The following is a 24853-nucleotide window of genomic DNA, read 5'->3' as shown; positions in this document are numbered from 1 at the left end:
GCGTTGTTATAGCAGCGCTGGTAGGGGATGGAGGAAGGCGTAAAATGGGGTGCCGGGGGCTCCCAGGGAGTCCAGAAAGGCGCCCCGCAGGTGAGATAGGGTTGCTTGGCAAGGAAGGGGGGGCGATGCCGTCCTCTGCCCCTCCGACCCGCCTTGGGCGGCTCCGCTGTCTCTCCTCCCCACTCCCCCAGCCATCAGCCTTGAATAGGAAGGAGGATGGATGGGGGGCGCCATCCTGTACCAGAGGATCGGGGGCTGAGGGCCAGCCCGGCAGCCGGGGAGGAAATAATTCTGCCCAGGAGCAGAATTATTGTGGGGAGAGAGGAGATAATAGGGACCGAAGCAACCGGGTTGGAGGTGGGAGAGCTGGCGGATGATGGGAGGGCGCTGCCTCCGCTTCCTGAGGCTAACTCCGGTCTCAAGCCGGCCTCCTGGCGAGATGGGATCGGGGCCCGCCATCAAGTCTCCCCCCCCACCCGCTCATCGCGGGCTACGATCCCTTAACACACCCGAAATAAAGCTGGTTCTAGTGATCTTCAGGGTGCGACAAGTGTCTTCGTTGCTTGTGTCTGCTTAGGGACTCTTCACGACTACTGTAATAATAATCCTGTGCCACCAAGTCAATTCTGACTTAGGCCGACCCTTGTCAGGGAGAGTACTCAGAAGTGGTCACCCATTCCCTTCTTCTGGGGATGCTCTGGGGCGGTGCAGCTGGCCCAAGGCCACCCAGGCTGGCTCTTCTCCCAGGAGGCACCTACTGTAGTGGGGAATCGAACTCTTTAGCCTCTGCTCCACGGCCAGATATCTAGGCCACTTTGCTATCCAACCAGCTTGGTCTTAGTATTTCCAGAATATTATATAGTATTTCCAGAAACATATTCATCCCATGGACGGCTATCATCATTTTTTTTTTAAACTGTGGTCCCTTCTCCCACCCTACGCCAACGTCCATTCCAACAAAATATCTGAGGGTGCGATCTGACAGTGAGACAGGATCATGTCTGATCCCACTGGAAAGGATCCCTTTGTTGGGAGTGATCTCATTTAAAGCAACCCTTCCTTCCATTTGGAAGTTGCTCCAGACTGTCCCCTCCCCCCCTCCCCCAATGGCCCCACTGCTGAACCAAGATGTCCCACTTGGGCTTGATTCCGGGTTGGGCTGGAGCGCTATTGCCTGTTTGTCCTGGAATTGCTGGGGAATGACTCACTTCAGATATTGCTCAAGAAGTCCAAAAGGTAATCTATTTTCTTATGTGATCACACCCTCTGTTTAATTAAAACCTACTGAATACTTTATCCCTATATGACATTATATTCTGTTGCCATTTTGCTTCCTAATGTGTGCTGAGTTGGAGTAGAGCAGCAGTTCCCAACCTTGGGTTCCCAGATGTTCTTGGACTAAAACTCCCAGAAGCCTTCATCTCTAGTTCTGACAGCCATTGTTTCTGGGAGTTGTAGTCCAAGAACATCTGGGGACTCAAGCTTGAGCACCAGTGGAAGGAAGGAAGGAAGGAAGGAAGGAAGGAAGGAAGGGAGGGGGGGAGGGAGGGAGGAAGGAAGGAAGGAAGGAAGGGAGGGAGGGAAGGGAGGGAGGGAGGGAGGGAAGGAAGGAAGGAGGGAGGGAGGGAGGGAGGGAGGGAAGGAAGGAAGGAAGGAAGCGAGCGAGCAAGCAAGCAAGCAAGCAAGCAAGCAAGCAAGCAAGCTGTGGTCACCTGACTCCTGAGTAGGGATCATAACTTTCCAAACTTGAGATATGTTTGGCACTTACTTTTTGTTGTATTCTGGGAGGGGGGGGGGAAGAGAAGAATTCATAGAAAATCTGTCTTAAAGCGGTGCTTGCTACAGAAAGATGAAGCCTCTTCAGCACCCTGCATATTTCACTGTGCTGACTGAAGGTTTATGCTAACTTTCAAAGACTGAAGATTTATCTTAGTTCCTTCCATTTTAAGGGCTGACTTACATGCTGGTCTCTTAGGGAGACAACCCAAATACAGGCATTGTTCCATATGGAACACACTGGGGGGGGGGAGTGTCAGAGGTTTTGGGGTTGTTGTTTTTCAGAAGAGGCGCTGAAAGGGGGTGTCAAGAGAAGGCCTAGTCTTCTGGTTAAGAGCCAGAGCCATCAGAGTCTCGCTCTTGTCATCTTTCACTGGTAATCTTGCAATAAGAAATGCGGGGCAATAAGGCGGGGCAATAAGAAACTTCTGTTTTGGTTGTCAGTTCCTCAAGTGCCCTCTGCTGGTGACATGTGGGGTTCAAGTCCACCCTCGGTGGGGACAAAGTCCGGTGTAGGTGGATGTCTTCTTCACTTTCTGCACCTCTCCTTCCTTGCCTTCTCTCTCTCTCTCTCTCTCTCTCTCTCTCTCAGCTTCTCTATTTTAACTTTAGCAATTTATCATCCACCCCAATCCACATGCCTCTTTCAAAGCTGTCTGCTGGACTCTGAGGGAGAAGTCTACACATTTCAAGCCATGTCTTCCTTTTCACAGCGAATAAATCATACCCATGGGCAGTTTCCCAGTATGGAAAGCATCACATTATACCTGTGTACCTTATTTCACAAGCAGTGGTTAAAATGCTGTACTGCAGCTAAAACTGTGCTCACGACCTGGGGTTCAAATCCCAGGTAGCCGGCTCAAGGTTGACTCAGCCTTCCATCCTTCCGAGGTCGGTAAAATGAGTACCCAGCTTGCTGGGGGGGCAATGTGTAGCCTTTATAATTAAAATTGTAAACCGCCCGGAGAGTGCTTGTAGCGCTATGGGGCGGTATATAAGTCCAATAAATAAATAAATAAATAAATAAATAAATGAACTGCTGGATAGCTCAGAATTTTAGGTCTCTGGCTGCAGATCCAGAGGTTCAATTCCCCCCTCTGGGCCTCCTTGTAAGGGGGTGGACTGGATGATCCTTAGGGTCCCTTCCAGCTTCTGCCATTCTAAGATTCTAAAAAAGGAGTATTTGAATGAAAAAAGAGAAATAATAAAGAAATGGCATCTCTACCTCGGTCAGCTTGGTTTAAGATGTGAGGAATGTGAATCTAGATTTTTTTCAAAGTTATGTGCCAAAAATCATGGGTTTAGATGAGCAGTTTTAGAAAAAAGACCTCATTTTTAAACGAGATTACTGAAATTATGGGAATTGATGTACAAATCAAGTCACCTTTGTTGAACATGGTTAACAATAGTGAACTAGAAGGGGAAGAAAAGAAATTAATTATTATTATGGTAACTGTGCCAAGGTTGATATTTGCAAAGAATTGGAAGAATAGTAATCAACTTAATATGGGGGAATGTTATAAAGAAATGTGGAATATGGTCATTAATGATCAACTAACCTGCTAAACCAAGATTAGAAAAGGAATATTTAATACAAATGATATCAAAGAAATATGGAATTTATTTTTGGTCCACGTGTTTGAAAAAGTGAAAGGTTATACCCCTGGAGATTAATCACTACGTTTCTGGAGAGAAATGGGGCTTTATAAAACATAACGTAAAATAAATAGGCAAATTAGTCCCGAGGGTGGTGTGCAGCACAGAGTTAAAAATGTATTATTGTCTTTCTTTTAAAATTTCTTTTTAAGTTGATACATTAGTGGCGTTTTCTTTATTTGTTGTTGTTATATTATTGAAAATTAATTAAAAAGAAAGAAAAAGATCTCATTGTTTTCCTCTCAAATTTGCAAATGTTGGTAAATTTGCCTCAAAACTCCAACATGAAATGACATGAAATGCATCCTTAGTCCAAATTCATAACTTCTGTCAGCCTCAGTTACCCCATCTGTAATATGGGAACACTAGCCTGCTTCAGAGAGGTGTTCTGAAGACGGCAGGGATAATGTAAGTGAAGCACTTTGAAGGTCTGAATGCAAAACAGATTCTTATTGTAGCTCTCCGGGGATATATTAAATTCGCTTTGTGATCATTATGCCATCTTGTTAATAACTCTTGCTTTCCCAATACTTTTAAAGTTCCTGCTTTCATGTGGAATTTCACATAAGAAATGAGTCCTCATTACTTCCTTTTGGGGTCAAATAAAAGCATCGGTGAGAAACCACAGAATGAACGTATTTTTCCCCGTATGTTGTGTGAGCTAAAATCAAGATATAGGAAGTTGCAAATTTAACCGTAGGGCCACTCAAGCACTTTTAATGCCTGAGACACAACAGCCGGTGGCTTTCCCGCTTTCCTTCTTATCCAATCAAGGTAGGTTGTATTCAAAGCCAGCCAAACTATTTTTGACACGAGGCAAAAAAATCCTGCAACCCACTCTTTCTGTTTCTAGCATTAAGGGAAGAGCGAGCGAGCAGAGAATGAATAACTCATAATGTGCTGTTCTTCCATGGCACCCAAATTAGCCAACGGGGGCAGCCGCCTCATTCTGCCTAACAGCAGAGCCGGTTCTGCATAATAACCACGCATGGGTTACCCACTGACAGAAGGTCTTTCCATGCCCTTCTCTCCAAAAGCTGTCCGATTCAGGATTGCCGGGGAACGGAGCCACAGATCTACGCATGCAAGGCGTGTATTCAGCCAGTGAGCTATGGTGCCTGTCTCCGAAGCAATAAATAGAAGCTAGGAAAGGAACATATCATTCTGCCCTCCATCATAAAAAAGGTCATAGCCCCCCCCCCCTGAAAAAAAAAGTTCTGCAATCTGCCTGCCAATCTTTACTGGAGCCCTGCAAGACAAGGAGGTGGACCTTCCTCTCACTAGGATTTTGCCACTTGTTCAGTTTTAAATCAACTCGTTTGGTAGCCTCCCTCTGGTGCTTTGGAAACAGGGCCTGTGAGGCTGCCTGGACTGGAATCATTCCTCAAGTCTTTGTCATCTTCTCAGGGGAGAATGATAACACACCTCTTTCATTTCTAGTTTGGGGGCTCAAGCATCGTTTGGGTCCTCCCGTCCTGATTTTCACACCGAGCGTCCCAGGGATGTACAGTTGTCCCTTTCCTGATCTTGTAGGCAAGGGAAAAAGGAATAATTACAAAATTGTTCTCCTTTTTCTGACAGGCCTGGCAGTTTCTGCATAGTAGACAGGAAGACTATCAGGCCCATGATGCCTTGCCATTCCCAGAGATCGTAGCCTTGTCTAGCCACTTTCTCCATCTTCATCAATTCAGAGAGAACCCATTATTTCTCTGCTCAAAGTGATTACAGACATCTTAAAGAACCTACCTACCTACCTACCTACCTACCTACCTACCTACCTACCTACCTACCTACCGCCCGCCCGCCCACCCCCCAGAAGTCCAGCTAGGGAATTCTTGCAAGCTTCTGTGAATTGTAGGCCTTGACTTCTGAAAATCCCAGGTCTAGGAATCAGTATTTTGATGTTACTTCCAGCCTTTCAGCTCTGTCTCTCCCCCTATCTCAAGAGACTGTGTTAGGTTCCCTATAGAAACACCCATTTCATCTTTCTTGAGACAAGCACTGAGGCAAAATACATCTCGCCTAGAAATCCATACATTTCCACTGCTTGCAATGTGTTTTATTGAAAAGGAAAATATGCTCACGGAGCTATGCTTTGAAAAATGTGTGCAACTAAAAACAAACGGATTTGAAAAATGGGCCCAAATATGCTTCCATCAAGGGAGGAAATCTACAACAACGCCTAAGGTGGTTAAAAAAAAAGAGCATACAATATGTACATTCTGAACAAAAACAACAAAAACACAAAAATATCTACATGCTTCTTCATGGGAAAGAGGGGAGGGCCTGCCTATTTTTTCTGAAGAATACAATAAAAAAAAGAGAGAGAGAGGTGAGACATTTTGACATCCGTTTTTTGTTGTTTAGTCGTTAAGTCGTGTCCAACTCTTCATGACCCCATGGACTAGAGCACACCAGGCCCTCCTGTCTTCCACTGTCTCCCGGAGTTGGGTCAAATTCATGGTGGTCGCTTCGATGACACTGTCCAACCATCTTGCCCTCTGTCGTCTGTCGTCCCCTTCTCCTCTTGCCTTCATACTTTCACAACATCAGGGTCTTTTCCAGGGAGTCTTCTTTTCTCATCAGATGGCCAAAGTACTCAAACCCAAATAAGGCACTGCTCGCATTCCAGGTATAGAATCCCATTGGACAGCCAGCTGAGTCTTCTTGCCCACTGACCTTGAGGCATTGACTTACAGTGGACCCTCTACTTAAGGAATTAATCCGTATTGGAATGGTGGCTGCAAGTCGAAAAGTCTGTAAGTCGAATCTCCATTGACCTACAATGCATTGAAAACCGATTAATCCCATAACCAGTGGTTTTTATTCTATTTTTATTTCATTTTGGTTTTTTTCTGGTCTGTAAGTCGATTCTCTGGCTGCAAGTCGAATCTAAATTTTGCAGCCAGAGAAGTCTGTAACTCAAAAAGTCTGTAAGTCGAGCCGTCTGTAAGTCGAGGGTCCACTGTATCTGCCTAAAGGCAGTGGGCTCGTTTGGGGGTTTCTGGGCTAGCTGTATGGTACACACACCAGTGTCTCCTAGAAGCATAAATCTGTTCCATGCCTAGCTCTCTCCGTTTGCACTGACCTGCTGCTCTCTCTGCCTACAGCCTTTTTTTGTTTTCCGTTTGAAATCAGAGAAGATTTTCCGTCTGATGCCTTGCCCATGTCTCTCCTAGCCTCCTCTCGGGCAAGCTGTTATTCAGTGGATAGACGGATGGAAAATAAGAGAGGTCCTCTCTCAAATTCAGTAATCCATGTTCTTCATGAACCACAACACAAGGAGGTTTTTTAAAAAAGAAGGCAGCATTCGTTGCAAAAGGATCTAGCGAGGAGAACTCGAATGGCTCTTTGGAACGTTGAAAGTCTGAGGCAGTATGTGAAGAACTTAAAACTGATCAACTAAATGATCTGAAATTTCGAGGAATGGATTTGAGGAGTTCATTACTTAATTTCCAAGTCAGCTTGAAGAGAGTTTAGGAGACCTTGCCCGCCTCTAGATGATCTTTACCCAATATCCATGTTATGAGAAGCTTTCCTCCTTATGGGTAGACTTTTCTTCTTCATAATGAAAAGCCTGTCCACCAAGTTCAGTCTGATACAGTTTTTATTTATTTATTTATTTATTTATTTATTTATTTATTTATTTATTTATTTATTTATTTATTTATTGGACTTATATACCGCCCCATAGCGCTACAAGCACTCTCCGGGTGGTTTACAATTTTAATTATAAAGGCTACACATTGCCCCCCCCAGCAAGCTGGGTACTCATTTTACCGACCTCGGAAGGATGGAAGGCTGAGTCAACCTTGAGCCGGCTACCTGGGATTTGAACCCCAGGTCGTGAGCACAGTTTTAGCTGCAGTACAGCGTTTTAACCACTGCGCCACGCCTCCGTTCTAGGGAGTCTGTGGTCTGTAATTTGATGAGATTCTCTGCTAGAATATGAACCCCTCTACAAAGCGTTCTAAGTACATCACATGACAAAAAACCCCACAGGATTTCATAGGAGGGAGCCCATGCAGTTAACGTGGTATCCATCTGATGTAACTCAGCTGGGGAGACGCACCTAAAAATGCATGAGTTCAGTCCAGAGCGATGCTATTGCTGCAGTCTTGGCATAAATAAGATAGTGATATATAATAATTACCTTTACAATGATGATACTGCATGTAGAAATCAGTGCTGACTTATAAATGTTACCTCAAGCCTTCCTTGGTGGAAAAAATGTATGCAAATTACACGGCAATTAACCATCATTGTAAACAAAAAGGAGCATCAGACCCTATGTGAGAAAGTTAATAAATGAACAGGAGCTGACGTAAATGCCATAAATTCCAGCGCCATCCTTCACTCAATTTGGGATGCTATATTCCAAAGACGAACGTAAACCCTTGATGGCTGAGCTAATTGTATACCGGGAAATGTATAATTCAGTCTCTTCTCCAACCAGAAGCCCCCGTGGTTCGTGTAAGAACTCATAAGGGAAGCATTCGTACGGAATCTATTGCTTTTTTTCTGCAATATTTATGAGCACACCAATATTTAATTCATTATTTATACGTTTCTGACATATATCTAATTTGTTTGATATATACTTTTTTTTAATGTATCCACGGTTCTTTGTATACAAGCAATTACTGGTGTGCGGAGCAGCAGCACCTCAACCTGCAGCCACCTCTGGGGAAATGAATTAAGTGCAAGAAAATGGGAAGAAGAAACAAACAAACTCACAGCTCCTGTCCTCTCCCTGATCCTGCTGGCGGGAGAAGCTTAAGTATAATTATCCTTGGCAGTTTCAGCCTAAATATGCTTACTCAGAAAATGTGAGAGATAGGATGGTGTGGAAAACAGAGGTCAAAATCCCTGTGGCTTAGTGTGGTACATCACACTAGAGTCGGCTTATTGAATGCGTGGGGATGTGGGGAGTCAGCCCTTCTGTAAGTTCCTTAGAACCAAATGGGCCTCCTCTAGCTGCAATTTATTACACTAAGGAGCAGGATCCCAACCAGAGTGTTGTTTGCTATGGATTGGGGATCTCTAAATCCCCAGGTGGGCATTCATTTCTGGGAGGCTGAGAATGTTCTTCTAGATAAGGGATGGCGAACCTATGGCACGTGTGTCACAGCTGGCATGCAGAGCCCTCTCTGTGGGCACGCCAGCCATAAGTCACCATTGAGAAATACTTACCCATCCTCCGATCCTGGGTTTTGGCACACACCCCTCTGCTGGTGCTGTGGTCCAGTGGAGGGGTGCAATGGTGGCCATTACAGGTCTAACCCGATGGGGGATTGGAGGACTGGTAAGTATTTCTCTGTTAATACTGCCCCTAGGGGAAAAAACCCCAAGCATTTAAACATTGCAGTGCAGAGGCAGTTGTTTTTTTTCTAAACTAAAAACTCAGGTTTAATTACAGTGTCAGCACTTTGAAATAAATAAGTCAGTTTTGTGTTGCAGTTTGGGCACTCAGGCTCAAAAAAGTTCACCATCACTGTTCTAGATCATTTTTTAAAAAGAGTTCACACAAATGTCTTCATATTCAGGGTGGAAAGAACCTGAGAATAAGAAAACATGGGAAGAAGAGAGGTTGACATATTCAATGATCCACCCAGTTGACTTCAGATGCTTCATTCTTCAAATTTTGGGTTTGAATCCCTGTGTATTTAAATTGGTTTGTGGTGCTGTCTGAGACTGGCCAATGCTTTCTCTTCCCATCTCTTACACTGTGGACTGCTGAAACCTCGTCTTTTTTTTTTCTTTTTTCTTTTTTTAAAATATGGCCCTTAGAGGGATGGATAGCTCAGTAGTTTATGTATCTGACTGCAGAGTCAGAGGTTGGGAGTCTGATTCCCTCTCGGTGTCTCCTGGGAGAAAGAGCCAGCCTGGGTGGCCTTGGGCCAGCTGCACCGTCCCAAGGTTGCCCCTAGAGGAAGGGAAGGGTAAAGCACTTTTGAGTATTCTGTACCTGGAAAATCCTGAAAAGGGTCACCATAATTGAGAATTGACAACACACAATGATGATGATTATTAGGGAGTGCAAGGGAACTTTTTCAGTACCACCACTTTCTCATTTTTGTAAGATATTTTAAAGGAGATCAAGATTCTGAGAGCAGATGTATCCCCCCTCTGGACCTCTCACAATTGTCCACCTCTGTGTCACAGCACTATCATCTTTAACATCTATTGAGATGTCAATAGTGATGATGCTGTTAACTCAGAGCGGGACACAATTGAAAGACCAACAACTGCCTACTGCGCCGTTTAGGAGAAGCTGCGAACCACTCTTGACTTTGTTCCAAAAGATCAAGAGAACTTTTCAGATCACTGTCTCTTCCTGACGCTTCTGTCACCATTTGGGCTAGCGAGATCAACTCAAAATTTATGAGATAGTCCGCAAGGTTTGTAAGGGTCTTCTTCACAGCAGAAAGTCAATGTTCAACCAATAGGTTGAGGACGTTAACCCCGAGAGAGGCCCGTAAGGAGCAGACCAGGAATTGGACCATCTCGGCGGTTGAACCATACCTTTGGAATCAACTCCCACCCAATATTTGCCTGACTCCTTTGCTGATTACCCTCAAGAGACTTCTGAAAACCTAGTTATTTAGACAGGCCTTGATGGATACTCTGCGTTTCATCAAGAGAACGCAGAATATCTACCAGCTCCTAAGTCAGTGATCCTGACATCCTGACTGGTTTTATTAAATACCTTTCGTGTCATATGTTCAAGTCATAATATTTAGTATATGTTTAATATTTTGTATTATTCTGATGTTTATGTTGTAATTTAATGTTGTTGACTATTTTTTTAAAATCTTGTTGTAAGCCTCCAAGAGTGGCCTTGTAGCCAGATGGGTGGTACATTAAAGGAATGAATGAATGAATTAATGAAATAAAAGATGGTTTTGTTAGCATTGTTGGGGGGAAAAGGGTAGTTTCTGAAATGTGGAAAGTGTCCTTTCAGAATGAAAAGAGAAATATTTCTTTTTTGATTCACAAGACTGTACATATGGAATGGGGTTGTTCTATAGTGTGTGCATGCCAAGGGGGGGCATGTTTTAAGTTTGTCTATCTCCCCGTCCCCCGATGTTTCAGTACTGAAGGTTGATGCCATCTGCGTACACCACATTGCTTTCAGTAGGGTATGCCTTTGAAGATACGTGTGAATATACATCCCATGCACACAATCTGTTCCAACCCATCACACATAAATGGCTTTTTAAAAACACTTCTAAATCAGGATCCACAGAATCAATATAATTATAGAAAATAAACTGTATACATTCCTATCTTTTCGAGACCTCTCACTCAACATCAATCTTTTATTTCTTTTTTCTGTCTTAGCAGCATAGGTACTGAAATCTCAGGATGCTGTATATAAGATTTTCTAATTAGATATGAAGAATTAACATGGAAAAACCCAAGGCTGTCACTGGCACTTTGTTGCCCGGGATGAAAAGAATGATGCTCCTCCCTGCCATTCTGTGTCGCAAAGTGGAGCAGACTTTACTGGATCCGACTTTTCTTCCATGGGGCAGCTGGCGACGACCCGGAAGGAGACAGGCAGTCTTGGGCAATGCCAGGCAGCTCACCCCGCACCCAGCTCTCTTTCGTGCCACCGCCTCATCTCTGGGGGCCCCAGCCCTCTCCACCGACCATCACCACCAGCCTTAGCGAGCCTCCTTTTTGAAGGGGAGACCAGAAAACCACAAGTGTATGGGTTCTGTGGCAAGAATACCCTGGGGAAGATACGTCGCCAACTGGGTTGAGCTGTCACTGCAGGTGGGTTTGTGTGATTTGCACACTGAAAGAGGTGTCTGTACACTACACCCTGTCATTCCCACAGGGCAATCTTGTGTGCATTTACTCGAAGGTACACACCTGACTAACCAGGTAATAGACTTTTGCCACTGCTGCAGTGGGGGGGGGGGGGTGGAGCTTCTGGAAGACTCCTTTCCATTCCTCTTAGAGATTTTTTCCAGACCTGCCCCGCTGCCATCAGGACTTGTATCACAAGAAAGTGCCACTCCCTGCCTTGCCCCAGTCAGCGCCACGGTCCTAAGTGTCATGGCTTACCTGGTAGAGTCCTTTTTAGAGGATGGCATGGCACCCAGCGCATAGATCTACTCATTCTCCCCCAGCCTCTCCGTTACTCCTGGCTTTTAGGGGTGCTGACATGACAAGGACCTTCATGGTGTCCCTACAGCTACACTTCCAAGACACAGGCCTTTGGCCACAGCGTTATTACACCCTTCTCTTCTTCCAACAATACCTCACTTTCCATACACGCACAAAGCTGTGGCTCAGTTTTTCTCCTGCTCTCTCCCCCCTGAAAGTGGGTCAGGCTACTGGGAGGAAAGGGACCCCCTCTTCCAGAGGACCCGTGGACCAGATGGACTGGCACAGTTGGCCAGCTTGACCCAGCAGGCAGAGTGTTCACCATGTGTGAAAAGCCGCCTAGAGTGGTCCTAATCCGACCAGATAGGCGGGATATTAAATAAATAAATAAATAAATAAATACTCACACATCCACTAGAAAAAACAACAACAGAAGCATCCACTTATTCTTCATTAGATATTTTACATCACTCCCAAGAACATCAACATCAAAAACAATGTACAAAGGGCTTTATAACGTTTGACTGAAGTGCTGCCATGTTTATACACAGCCCACTGTGGATCATATCAAAATGGCTACACATTTGAGACCACTATCTATATTTATATTAAGTATATCTGAACAATTTAAGAACAAATAATTATTTCATGTTTTTTTAAAGGCATTTAAGCTTCCATTTTCTTTCAGTGTATTTCTAATATTTGTTCACTTCACTTCATCCTCAGATTCTCTTTCATTCCCCCCACAGTCTTTAATTTTCTGAGAAAAAATGGTTGCTGATAACTTTTAATGAGACGCAAATATCTGGCATCATAACACACAAAAGATGAAAGTTAAAAAAAAAAAGAATTGACTGAAGCTGATCACAAAATCTCATTTGGATTTGCCAGACAATTGTTTAAGAAAGCATGCTGTCAATGTAAATTTTGCTAAAGTCTGAAAAATAATTAGCAGGGGATAATGCTGATATGTTTTATTTGTTTGTCTCTTTTTAAAAAGTTTAAAAAGTTGTAATGCATTTTTAAAGCACAGCCATGTATGCACACAAAAAGCTAAATAAGTTGAGAGGGGTCTCAAGCCTTATCATCCTAAGGAAGCTTGTGAATCTTTCTTTCTTTCTTTCTTTCTTTCTTTCTTTCTTTCTTTCTTTCTTTCTCTCTCTGTCTCTCTGTCTCTCTCTCTCTCTCTCTCTCTCTCTCACTCGCTCACTCGCTCACTCACTCACTCACTCACTCACTCACTCTTTGAATCATAGAATAATTCAGCTGGAAGGTACCTATAAGGTCATCGAATCCAACCCCCTGCTCAGTGAAGGAATCCAAATCAACACAGATCTGACAGTTGTCCAATTTTTCTCTTGGATACCTTTTTGTACTCCTCTAAAAGTTAAAGACTTTTTCCTGATATTCAGCCTAAATCTGGTTTTCTATAGTTTGAGTCCATCATTACATGTCCTGGACTCTGGAATGATCAAGAACAGATCTTTCCCCTCTCTGTATGACCACATTTCAAGTATTTGAAAAGTGCTGTCCTATCTCCCCTCAGTCATCTTTTCTCAGGGCTAAACAAGCCCAGTTCTTTCAGTTTTTCCTCATAGGTTTCTGATTTCGAGTCCCATAACCATCCTTGCTGCCCTCCTCTGAACTTGCTCCAGTTTGTTGATACCCTTCTTAAGGGGTGGTGCCAAAACAGGACACAGTGCTCTAGACAAAGCCTGATCTATCCATCTATCCATCCCTCCCTCCCTCCCTTCCTTCCTTCCTTGAGTCTTCAAAATTTACACATTTCTCCCTTAAAAGAAACTAAGTGATTTGGCTACCCCGACAGAAGCCATTGAGTGCTTAGCTCTTTTAAAGACTTGGCTTTGAGTTCTTGTGTATTCTGCCATGTTCGTGGAGCTGAATTAGGGTTGCTGTTTCTTTTATTTTTCTGGCAGGCTCCTTGTCGCTAACAGCTGTATGGTAGCTGTACTTATTCAACTAACAGAACACTAGCAGAGAGAGAAACCCTCACTAACTCAGAATGTCCTGTTGTTTGAGTGCTTGTAAAGCATTGTGCCAAAGCCTGTAACAACTGCACAACAACAGCATTGTACTGGATACTACCTTTGTGCTAATTCTGAAAACACTTAGCCACTAGTACAATCCTCATGGTACTGCACTGAAATTACTGGATACAGGACTCTGAATCTATCTAGTGCAAACAGCTAACAACTTCCCTCTTCTGTTTAAAAAAACTGGTTGGAGTTTTTACAGACTCGCATGCTGCCTGTCGTTTGTTCGACTGGGAGGGCTGGAGTTCCTATCCATCCACCCAGCACTAACTGTTGAAGTCAGTTATTTATTGGTTGTGAGTTTGCTGTTACGCATTCACAACTGTAAGTAAAGGAATGCTTTTAATTCTTTCTACTACCAAATGTCTTTAGAGCGACTGTAAGTGCCAATTAATGAGAAAGGAGTGGACTATCTGGGGAAACTTGAAGCTGTTCTTCTCTGTGAGTCTCGGTACTTCTGCTGTGAATGAATACTTTATTACGGCCAAAGACCAGTAAAACCAAATCGATATAAAATACATACATGTAATTGTAGTTTCATAAAATCAGGCAGAATTATAGAATTTCCATTAAAAAATGATAAAACAACTCCTACTTTCCAGTTAATAACATTGTAAATCCTTAGTATAAGTAAAACTTTAGCCAGTGTTATATTAAAAGCATTATATTATCCATCTAAAATCACCTACCCAAACATTTGAACACGAATAACCACTGCTGCAGCACAAAAAGTGGCTACTTGTTTTGTAATATAAGGGGTATTGTCAGAGAGTAGCATCTGTACATAATCCTCCTCTGATCTCCCAAGAGATTTACAGATAATAGGTAGTAAAAACTCCATACGTAGATCCCAATAGCAAGTACAGAAAAGGAGAACATGACGAACTGATTCAACTTTATCACTACTGTACAGTGGTGCCTCGCTTAATGATGATAATCCATTCCAGGAAAATCGCCGTTAAGCGAAAACATCATAAAGCGAAATTAAAAAACCCAATTGAAACGCATTGAAACCCGTTCAATGTGTTCCAATGGGGTAAAAACTCACCGTTCAGTGAAGATCCTCCAAACGGCAGCCATTTTCGCGAGGGATCCATCCCTAAACACAGCGGGAGCAATTTTAATTACCTGGCGGCCATTTTGAAACCGCCAAACAGCTGTTAGAAAAACATCGTTTTGCGAAGAATCAGTTCCCGAAGCAGGGAACCGATCATTGCAAAGCGAAATTCCCCCATTTAGACCATTGTTTGCCAATAGCAATTGCGATCGCAAAAAGATCGTCGTAAAGCAGATTCGTCATAATGCGGGGCAATCATTAAGTGAGGCACCAGTGTATTACAAGGGCAGAGACAATCTGATGTAGGCAAACCTCGAAATCTTCCCCCCAGAAGCTTAGAAGGTAGTACATTGAGCCTGGCTAGCATAAAAGCCCTTACGGCTTTAGATGACATAGTGCTAGCTAAATACGAGGAGGTGATAAAAGCAGATTTCTTAAGAAAGTTAGACTTCCCTAACTGGCCAACATGGTCCTGTAGTTCAGTATCCCATACCGTTAACTTCACCACTTTGATGGCATCCGTGAGGCCCGGTACTTCTGCTGTTTAACAAAAGGAGGATTTTAACCAGAGATTCAGAACTCTGCAACAAAAAACAGCAAGGAAGGAAAGTCCAACTCCTTCTAAAGCAGTCCCTTCTGCCATCATGCTGAGTCTCTTTAATAGATGTCCTCTGCCTGACTGAACTATCCTGAGTCACTGCAAAACCAATACCACGTTCTGTGCTGCTCAACGGCCCTTCTAAGGATCCAGTGGCCCTTCTGTGCCATTTTGCACAGTATTTGTAATACATCTGCACAGACTGGTGTTTCTCTGGAAAGGGAAAACAAATAACTACAAAATGTCTGAGAAATCCCACAAAGTTTACCGCAGAATTTTTCAACAGGCAAAAAAAAAAAACAAAAAAAAAACTATCAGTGAGAGAAATTTTGCTGCAAATAAAGAAAATGAGTCCCCACCCCTTCTCCATTGGTAGGCTGCAAAATTCACCTCTATTGCTGTCCTTGATCTCAACCCTATTGTTCTGTTCAAGAAGCTTGGTATTACATTAGCATCAACGGATAAGCCGTTGGCTCCTCTTCCTCCCCTTTTTGAAGGTGGGGACCACATTTGTCCATCCCCAGGGATCTCCCAGTTCTCCAAGACTTTGCTCGGATCACAGGCAAAAGCTGTGAGATTACATCTGCAAATCCTTCTACTACCTTTGGAAGCGATTCGTCTGGCCCGGATGCCTGGAAGGCAGCTAGATGTTCTATCAAGTATTTTTGCTTCTACTAGTTTGTGTGAAAAGACAACACAGTCATTGCATTTTGCAACACTGTGCTTTCCGAAGACATACAGAAGGCCTGGTTTTGGAAACACCTGTACAGTTTCTAAGACTGCTGAAAAAAAACTTGCCATCTTGAATTGAAGAGAATCTAATCCTCCCTTTCTTTTTCTTTCTTTCTTTCTTTGTTTATTTAATTCCTATTCCACCCATCTCTATGATGGTCACTCTGGACAGTTCACAAGGGTGATAATAATCTAAACATAATGAAACACAATCAAGCATTTAACATTACTGCTGGATAGCTCACTAACACACGATCCTTGCAACCATTATTTGGCAAACCCTAATTTACACTGATACAGGTGTCCACATACACCAAAACAATTCAAAATTAATCGATTTCACATATGAACTAAAATGATCCTCTCATGGCAGAGTAAAACACCTCACTTCCCAACATGAAAAAACATGCTTCTCGGGCAGAAAAAGTCGGGCTTTCCTGTGCAATCAGAATTTTAAAAATCAATTTCAAACAAGCTAAACGCGATCCAAAATCCGGTCTTTTTCCACATGTAACTGAGCCCTGAGACTGTTCCCTTTCTCTCTTCCTTTCCATCTTCTACGCCCCTCTCCTTTTCTTTAGCAATTCAATTTACTGTAAGAAGGCAGAACATTTTCGTTGGATGTGACCTGCTTTGAGCAACGCAGTCTATAAAATTTTAGTAGACTAGTAATGTTCAAGAGGGTTTTTTTATATGTAATGAAACAGAATATATATTTTATTGTGCTTTTCTTTGCATTCATCTGAAAATTCTTAGACAACTCAAATGTGAAATTGTTGATCCTTCCTATAAAATACATAAGAGAGCCACAGCATCTGGCTTTTAACCAGAAAACAGGCAAGGAACCCACATTATAAAACATCAACAATAACACACTGTTTTTCTAACGGGGCCCAGAGGCACGTCACATGTGGCCCTAAATTAATCTCTTTTTGCTAATATAAAGAATGAAGTATTTCTCTTTGTTTGTGTTATCTTCCTAGCCAGAAAACGATGTGTATTCCTTAAGGCTGGAGCAGATCTGGGTAATAGCCAGGTTTTCTGTGTTGAAGCAAAGAGGAGAGTCAATCAGCATCTTCATCCAGTCTTCAATCGCCAACATCAACCAACCAACCAACCAACCAACCAACCAACCAACCAACCAACCAACCAACCAACCAACCAACCAACCAACCAACCAACCAACCAACCAACCAACCAACCAACCAACCAACCAACCAACCAACCAACCAACCAACCAACCAACCAACCAACCAACCAACCAACCAACCAACCAACCAACCAACCAACCAACCAACCAACCAACCAACCAATCAATCAATCAATCAATCACCATGTATATCCTGCCCAATGTGAAATTGTTGATCCATCCTATAAAATAGGAAACTCTGGCTCTGCAGATATCTAGATTGTAAACCACTGAGCTATCCAGCCAGCCTGAACGGTTTACACCTAATCATGCAAACAACAGTTTGCTCCCCAGTGAGCTGGGTAGTTATTTTACCAGCCTCAGAAGGAGGGAGGGCCAAGTTAACTTTCAGCCAACTCCCATAACCTGCTGGGATTGAACTCAGGTTGTGAGCAGAGAGGCCTGACTGCAGTACTGCAGTTTAATCACTGCCCACAGGGCTCATTGTCCTGATGTGTGTTCCTTGCCAACAATAACTCTGGACAAAAGCTACTGTTAGGGATGAACATGTAGGGAAAAAAGTAATTTTTAGTGAGCAAAGGGATCAGGCAAGGGTGTATTTTGTCACCCTATCTGCTCAGTCTATATGCAAAACAAAGTATTAAAAAAAGAGAGATTCAGATGAAGGAGGAGTGAACACTGGGAGAGCAATATTTCAAGCAATGTTTAAGATATGCAGCCGGCACTGTATGAGAGGCAGAAAGAAGAAATGGCTTGAGATGACTACAGAAGAAGATTAAAGAAGAAAGTTCAAAACCAAGATTATAGTTGAACACTAAGAAGACAAAAATCATGCCTACAGAAGAAATATGTAGCTTTAATGTTGATAATGAAAACACAGAAATTGTTTAATATTTTCTGTATCTTATTTCAATCATTAAACCGAATGGAAACCGCCACCAAGAAATCAGAAGAAGACTGAAGACTTTGAAGGGTAACCATGAAGGGACTTGGAAAGAGAATTAAGAATAAGATGATCAAGGACAAGACTGTATATTCATACTGTGGTATTACCCAGTTGCTATGGATGGATGTGGAAGCTGAACAATGGAGAAAATTGGCAGGATAAAATCAATTTATATAAATAGGGTGCTGGAGGAGAGCTTTATATACACCGTGGACCACCAGAAAGAGAAATGAAGAGGGTCTTGGTCCAGTCGAGCCTAACTTCTCAGTGGAAGCTAAAATGATTAAACTGAGGCTATCATATTTTGATCATATAATGAGAAGACAAGAGGATAATGCCAAGAAAAAGGACAGGCAGTAGAAAAAGAGGAAGACCTAATGGGTGTCAGACTGACTCAAAAAAAGGGACCATTGCCTTTAAGAAGTTTTAGCTGCCAGGAGCCTTTCTGGGCTCCTGTGGCTGCCAATCAATCTAGCAGGAACCAATTGTTCCCTGTCTGCATCAGTAAGTGCCAGTTGATGAGAACCAAAAGGGGTGGTCTAGTTTGGGGAGGCTTGAAGCTCATTCTGCTCTGTAGGTCCCTGCCCTATCCACTGCATAGATTGAAGTTTTTCAGCCAAAATTTCACATTCTGCCAAGAGTTCTATGATGTGAGCAGGGCTGGTAATGATAAGACCATCTGGAGATCATGAAGTCATGGGCATGCCATATTGTTGGAATCAACTAAACAGCACATAACAAGCAATATGTGGAAAACTCTCCATCTCAATTTTGTGGCATTCCTCCCAATCCCAGCTCAGTTCCTCTCTCATCCTTTGTTGGTACTGGACAAGAAGACGTTGCTTTTTAATTGCCTCTACACATTTCCGATAGGTATATTCCTAACCAATACATCTTTGCATGCATTTCCCCATTCAGTGAAAAAAGGTGTGTATTCATTCAATTGTATAAATGTTTACATATTTGCTTTCCAGTTGGGCGTGCAGTTCTGTGCATCTTTTATTTCTCCAAAATCCACCACCAGCATGGCAAATGTGCACCTTCCTAAGATTAACACAGTATGTGCTTTGTCTTACAATGAGGAGGGGTGACATGGGGAGGACTATCTTAGAACTGCAGAGCTGGAAGGGACCTTATAGATCATCAAGTCCAGCTCCTGTCAAGGAGGCACCGTGGGGAACTCAACTCCCAGTCTCGGGCTCCGCAGTTAGAGACCTTAAACCACTGAGCTATCCAACTATCTTCATTGAAAATAGAGATGGGCATGAACTGGCGGTTCGGCGGTTTTGTGCTGGCTTGTTTAACCGCTAAACAAGTGTTCGGCATTTCGCAGCCGTGCCTCCATGGTCAGGCACCCACTCAGAGTCAACCTCTTGGCTTCCCTATGCCACTTCCTCTGGGCATTTCCTCCAGGTGAGCACCCACCCGCTGAGGTGGGGCTGGGAAGCATCAAACCCCTGTCTGGCCAATAAACAAATTGGCACAAACCGACAAACTGGAAAACAACAACAACAACAACAACATGATCTTTCATCTTGAGATATTGTTGATCTTGGCCTTTTGGTTTGAGAAAGATATGAAAATCCAACTTTTCTGAGCAGAGGTGGGAGGAAAGATGGGCTTTCTGGGAATTCAATGAAGCCCTTCAATATTAACCTTCTAAAAAATGATTTGGGAACTGCCAAGAAATGTTTAATAATAATTATCATGTGCTGTCAAGTCAATTCTGACTTGTGGCAGTCCTTCTCAGAGTTTTCTAGGAAGAGAATACTCAGAAGTGGTTTACCCCTCCCTTCTTCCAGGGGTGCCCTGGGAACACGGTGCAGCTGGCCCAAGGCCACCCAGGCTGGCTCTTCTCCCTGGAGGCACACTAGGGGAATCGAACTCCCAACCTCTGGCTCCACAGCCAGAGGCTTAAACCACTGATCTACAGTATCCAACCAGCTAAACCCAGGTTTAGAGGTGGGCAAGCCAAATGATATTACATACTTTGACTTGTAAGACATAATGAAATCAACTCATAGAAATGTAGTACAGGAGAAGAGCCTTTACCTACACAATGGGCCACCAGAAATACAAATGAAGGGGTTCTCAATCCAAATTGTTTCCCAGTATTCCCATGGGAAGTGCAGATGATATACTATTATCCAGTGTAGCGAAACAGTGTATATTCCATTGCCCATGTAGCATCTGTTTGGTGACATGTGTATACATCTTCCTATATCATTGTCTAGTAGCCTAAATGTCTTGGTGACTTTTTATTTGCGTAATGATATAATTTAAGGACCACCACAACACGCATGAAGGCCCCCAGACTCCTTGTCTCTTTGTTACATGGTGTCAGGGTAGACCATGGGTTATTATCTATTATCTGAGAACATGGACCATGGGATAAAGCCAGGAGCCAGGACCAAAGGACAAAGCAAGGGGCAGAGTTAAGAAGTAAGCTGAAAATCAGGACCATTGAATAAGCCATACTCAAAGACAGTCCAGGTCAGAGATAGGCCTGATGAGCAAAGAATGGTAGCCGGCAGGTACAGAACCAAAAGTACAGTAAGCCATGAGGCTACAAGACAAATTGTTACATCATCATGCCTCTAAGGGCATAGAAACCATCAACTTTCCAATGTTAGATGGATACTGAGGAAGGAGATCATTTCTGGCATGGCATGCCCTCCACTTCGGTTTAGAAAAAAAAAATCTTTGTTGAATTGTTGTTGTTGCTGTTTAATAAAAATGTTTTGGACTGCTCTCTGAATGTAATTTTCATTCTGTACCAGTTTTTAATTTTTCTAGGCCAACCAGAGTACAGGGTAAAAGGCAAAGGTACCATCCTTGAAACAACATGATTAAAATGTACAAAACAAGGAGCAAGGAATTGGCCTGCAGTAAAAGAGGAGGCTGTAAATAATATCCCGTCTCATCCTATGGAGGAGAAGGCGGCATTTCATGCAGAAGCTGGAGAAGTCGTAAGACAGCAACAGACGCAGCTGCTCTTGAAGCACCCCCAGGGCTGAATCAGCCAGACATCAGATTTTAAAAACCACATCTAGATATTCCAGCTATTGTGAAAGAAGAGAACATCTACAAGGACAGAAAGCTGGAGGGGAAAAGTATATATTTCTCAAGGAGCTTAGCTTACATGTCATTCTTTGCAAGTTTAACTCTGTATCATGAACTCGCTGCACTTTTCACAGGATTAAAAAAATTAAAATAAGGAGACATAGGAGAAATGAGGAAACAAACAGAAAAAAAAACCCAACAACAATGTAAAGGAAGACATTTTAATTTGTTTTATACTCTGAAGTCTGTTTCTAGGACTTCTTTAGTTTTTCTATTTTTTTTAAAAAAATGCAGTAAATAATGTTAGAATTCTTGGAATTGGACGCTCAAGTTGTATAATCCAACTTCTGCCACAAGAAATAAACACAACTATCAATCTTTCCAAAATTAAACCGCAGAAATGTTCAAGCAACTGTTGAGCAAACACATTACCTGAATCTCTCCCGATATATCCCTTAATGAGCTCCCTAATTAAGCAAGGTTTTAATTTAAAGTATAAAGTCATGTGGCTTAGACTTTGAATTAACGTAGAGTCTACAGCTAGTCATGGTAATTACCAACCAGTCATAATCCAAAGGAAAATGTTCTAAAGTCTCCGCATCAGGGAAAACATTTCAAGAGCGAGAGATGGAGAATGAAGTTAAATTGATGTCAAGGCAATTTTGCAAAATATCAACAACTTGAGCTGAGAGATACTAAAAAAAACCTCCCGATTTGGAACAGAATCTTCTGTCCTCCGTGAAGTCACAATGAAGGTCAGCTGTCTCAGGATTATACTTGAATCCTATGAAAGTGTTCTCAGAATAGGACCCAATGCACTGGCACAATCATAGGCATTTTCTACTTAGACAATGGGGCTTATGCCCAAGTAAGTACTGTGGGAGAGATCTGAAATTTCATTGTTCCTTTTTATCTTCAGAGAGCAGAAAATGGAGGAGGGAGGAAAGGCAGCTAACAACAGGACCAACACAAAGGAAGAGGTAGTCTCAAAGACTCTGCGTTGCAGGGGAGAAAACACTAAATTCAGTGGTAGACACAGATCATGCATGCAGTGTAAAAGGAAAAGCATGCAGGATTGTATTTTTCCAACTAGGAAAGGGCTGCAGCTTGAGTAAACACTGTGAAAAGTAAGGAGAAAAGGGAAAAGCTGGAACAGCATGGAATGCAACTTTTATAATTGATTATAAAAGCCAAGGCTAGGAACACTTATGTGATACGTGATGGGTGCATATATCGAACAATATTTTAGAATCCATACTATGGGTCAGAATTCTAAAATATTACTATTTAATACTAAATAGTAATATTTTAGAATTCTAAAATAATACTCTTCTTTTTATCAACATTTTCCCAAGAAGGACAGAACAGTAGAGATGGGCGCGAACTGCTGGTTCAGAGGTTTCTGCTGGTCCAGCTGTTAGCCCAACAGGTGTTCTGTGATTCTGAGCCCCGCCTCCTCCAGCGGGCACCCACTGGGGGAGGCGGGGCTCAGAATCACAGAACACCTGTTGGGCTAACAGCTGAACCAGCAGTTCATGCCCATCTCTACCGAGTGACCCAGAACAGTAGCTTTTGAGTAGGACGAGTCTACCAAATCCAGCAGTCACACGTGATCAGACTGGACTGATACAACAAATCACAAAACCTCCCTAGGAACTGTGTTCCTATGGCTATTCTGGGTGGAAAGTTGGATATCCCAAAAAAACATGCCAAGTTGGCAACTTGCAAGTAAGATAAACAAATTTATCTCTCATACGTGACAAGAGGAAAATGATGTATCCCCAGGAACCAGGTTGAGGTACTTCTTCCAGGTTGGAATATGGCGCTGTAATCCAAAGATCCAAACCTGCACAGCTCTAATAATTATTCCGTTGTAACATCTGGTTGCAGAGCAAGAGTAAGGAGCCCCACCCCTTACAGCTGGTGAGATCTGGTGCTGAAAGGGAAGATCAGACTTGATCACCAGATCAAGTCAGGAAAAGCAAGAGGTGGAAGAAAGGTAGTGTATTCTGCTGATTTTCCTGAAGGACAAGAAGACATCCCATTACAGGGAGTGTGATATTTTTTGTTGCTGGTTGCTGAGGAGGTAGAGGAGAAGATCGGAATAACTAAGCATACTGCCTCCCCAACCCATTTCCCTGCTTGATTCCACCCCCCAACCAGTCATTTGTTTGGGTGACACCAAATCTCTCAGCGCTGTGAGAGGGTTGCCTTGGTCTCCTCCTTAAAAGCATAACAATATATGGGCTCCCTTCCTCACCTCCTCTTCTCCTGCCTGATCATCAGTCAAGTGCTGTGTTTTGGTCCTGGTGCCAGATCTCCCCAGCTGTCATGGGAGAGACTGAGGAGAAGAAACCACCCCCAACAAAACCAACGCTTCTGAGGAATGTGAGATGGCTACCAGCATGCCAACACAATGATTCTTGCTTCATCAACAACCAAAGCTGGGGGAGGCAGGGGAGAAAGAAGACTTATTGCTGATGAAACACTAAGACAGTCCTTCCCAGTCCCCTGAGGTTTTTGGACTACGACACCCAGAAATCCTGACCCACACAGCTAGTGGTGAAGGCTTCTGGGAGTTTTAGTCCAGGAACCTCTGAGGACCTTCCAAGGTCAGAACCCATTGCAATGAGAGAACGTTTCCCCTCATCTCTGCTTGGGAAGACTGGCCAAAATGGCACCGCTAATGCCAACGGAGTGAAGAATGTTGGGAAGCCATCTTCTCACACAACTTTCAAATGTTGCCCTCTGCAAACACATGGGGAAGCCCATGAAAATCTGGCATTGAGGAGAAGAAATGCAGTTACTCCATAACATTTGTGTGCTGAGGTGTGAGTACACCTTGGAATTTTGCTCCTTCCCCCCCCTTCTTTGTCTTTGCTCCTCTAATGCCTTCCCTTCGCCCCATGTCTCGCCTTTATCCTGCAAGGGCTGTGGGAGCAAAGCATAAACCAGCGACAATTTGCATAACATATACCGGCCGCCGTTTCTCTTCGCACTAACCTGAAGCCCCTGGGAGATTGGCCACAGACGTTTTAAACCAGGAAAAGCTGAACAAGAATACTGATTAAAAAGGTGGGAGGAATTTTATATTTATGGAGTGTGCCCCGAGAGCCAGGAAGATTCTGTTTATCTATCTAAGTGTTTATCAGTACAGTTTCCGAATCCCGAGAGACAAGGATAATCTCTGCTTCTCTCATTATTGGTCACACAACTTCCTGACTCCTGAGGGAGTTATTACGCATGTGCTCGCCGTTCATTATTGCATAACGTCTCAGCCCTGTGCTGCATTTTAGCGTGTTTTTGAGGCGCTTGGGAATTTTGATTGACAGGCTGCCTACTTTGCTTGAAAGCACGCTGGGCTTTTTATCCTTTTCATGGCAGGTGCAAAAGCTGCATGTTATTCATTCTTGGGCTGCCATTCATGCCTGGACGTTTTATTCATGCATGTCCAGACACATCATTCTTTTCCCTCTTTTATTTTTTTGAGCGATAATTGGAAACACAGTATTTTACACACAACACCATCAAGGGCGGTCCAGAAACGTGTCGAAGCCAAGAAGACCTTGTTACTCAAGCAAGGTTCGCAGAGAGTGGCCGGGGACAGAACTCTGGCGTCCTCTATTTGTGGAGGGCTACCTTTTCCAAATCTGATTCCCCGTTAGCAGCACCTGTGCAGTAGCTTATGTAGACACACAGGTAA

The 24853-nt window shown here is 43.2% G+C and overlaps 1 protein-coding gene across 14 annotated transcripts in view; it reads right to left on the bottom strand.

Moving 5' to 3' along the window:
• The window catches only part of TENM1 (teneurin transmembrane protein 1), a 705377-nt gene that overhangs the window by 261036 nt on the left and 419488 nt on the right, over positions 1-24853 (bottom strand). The gene's annotated exons all lie outside the window — the stretch shown is intronic.

The sequence above is a fragment of the Pogona vitticeps genome, chromosome 11 (genome assembly GCF_051106095.1).
Source record: "Pogona vitticeps strain Pit_001003342236 chromosome 11, PviZW2.1, whole genome shotgun sequence".
NCBI classification, from domain to species: Eukaryota; Metazoa; Chordata; class Lepidosauria; order Squamata; family Agamidae; genus Pogona; species Pogona vitticeps.
Note: the sequence above shows the minus strand (reverse complement) of the source record. Positions and strands in the feature narration are given on the sequence as shown.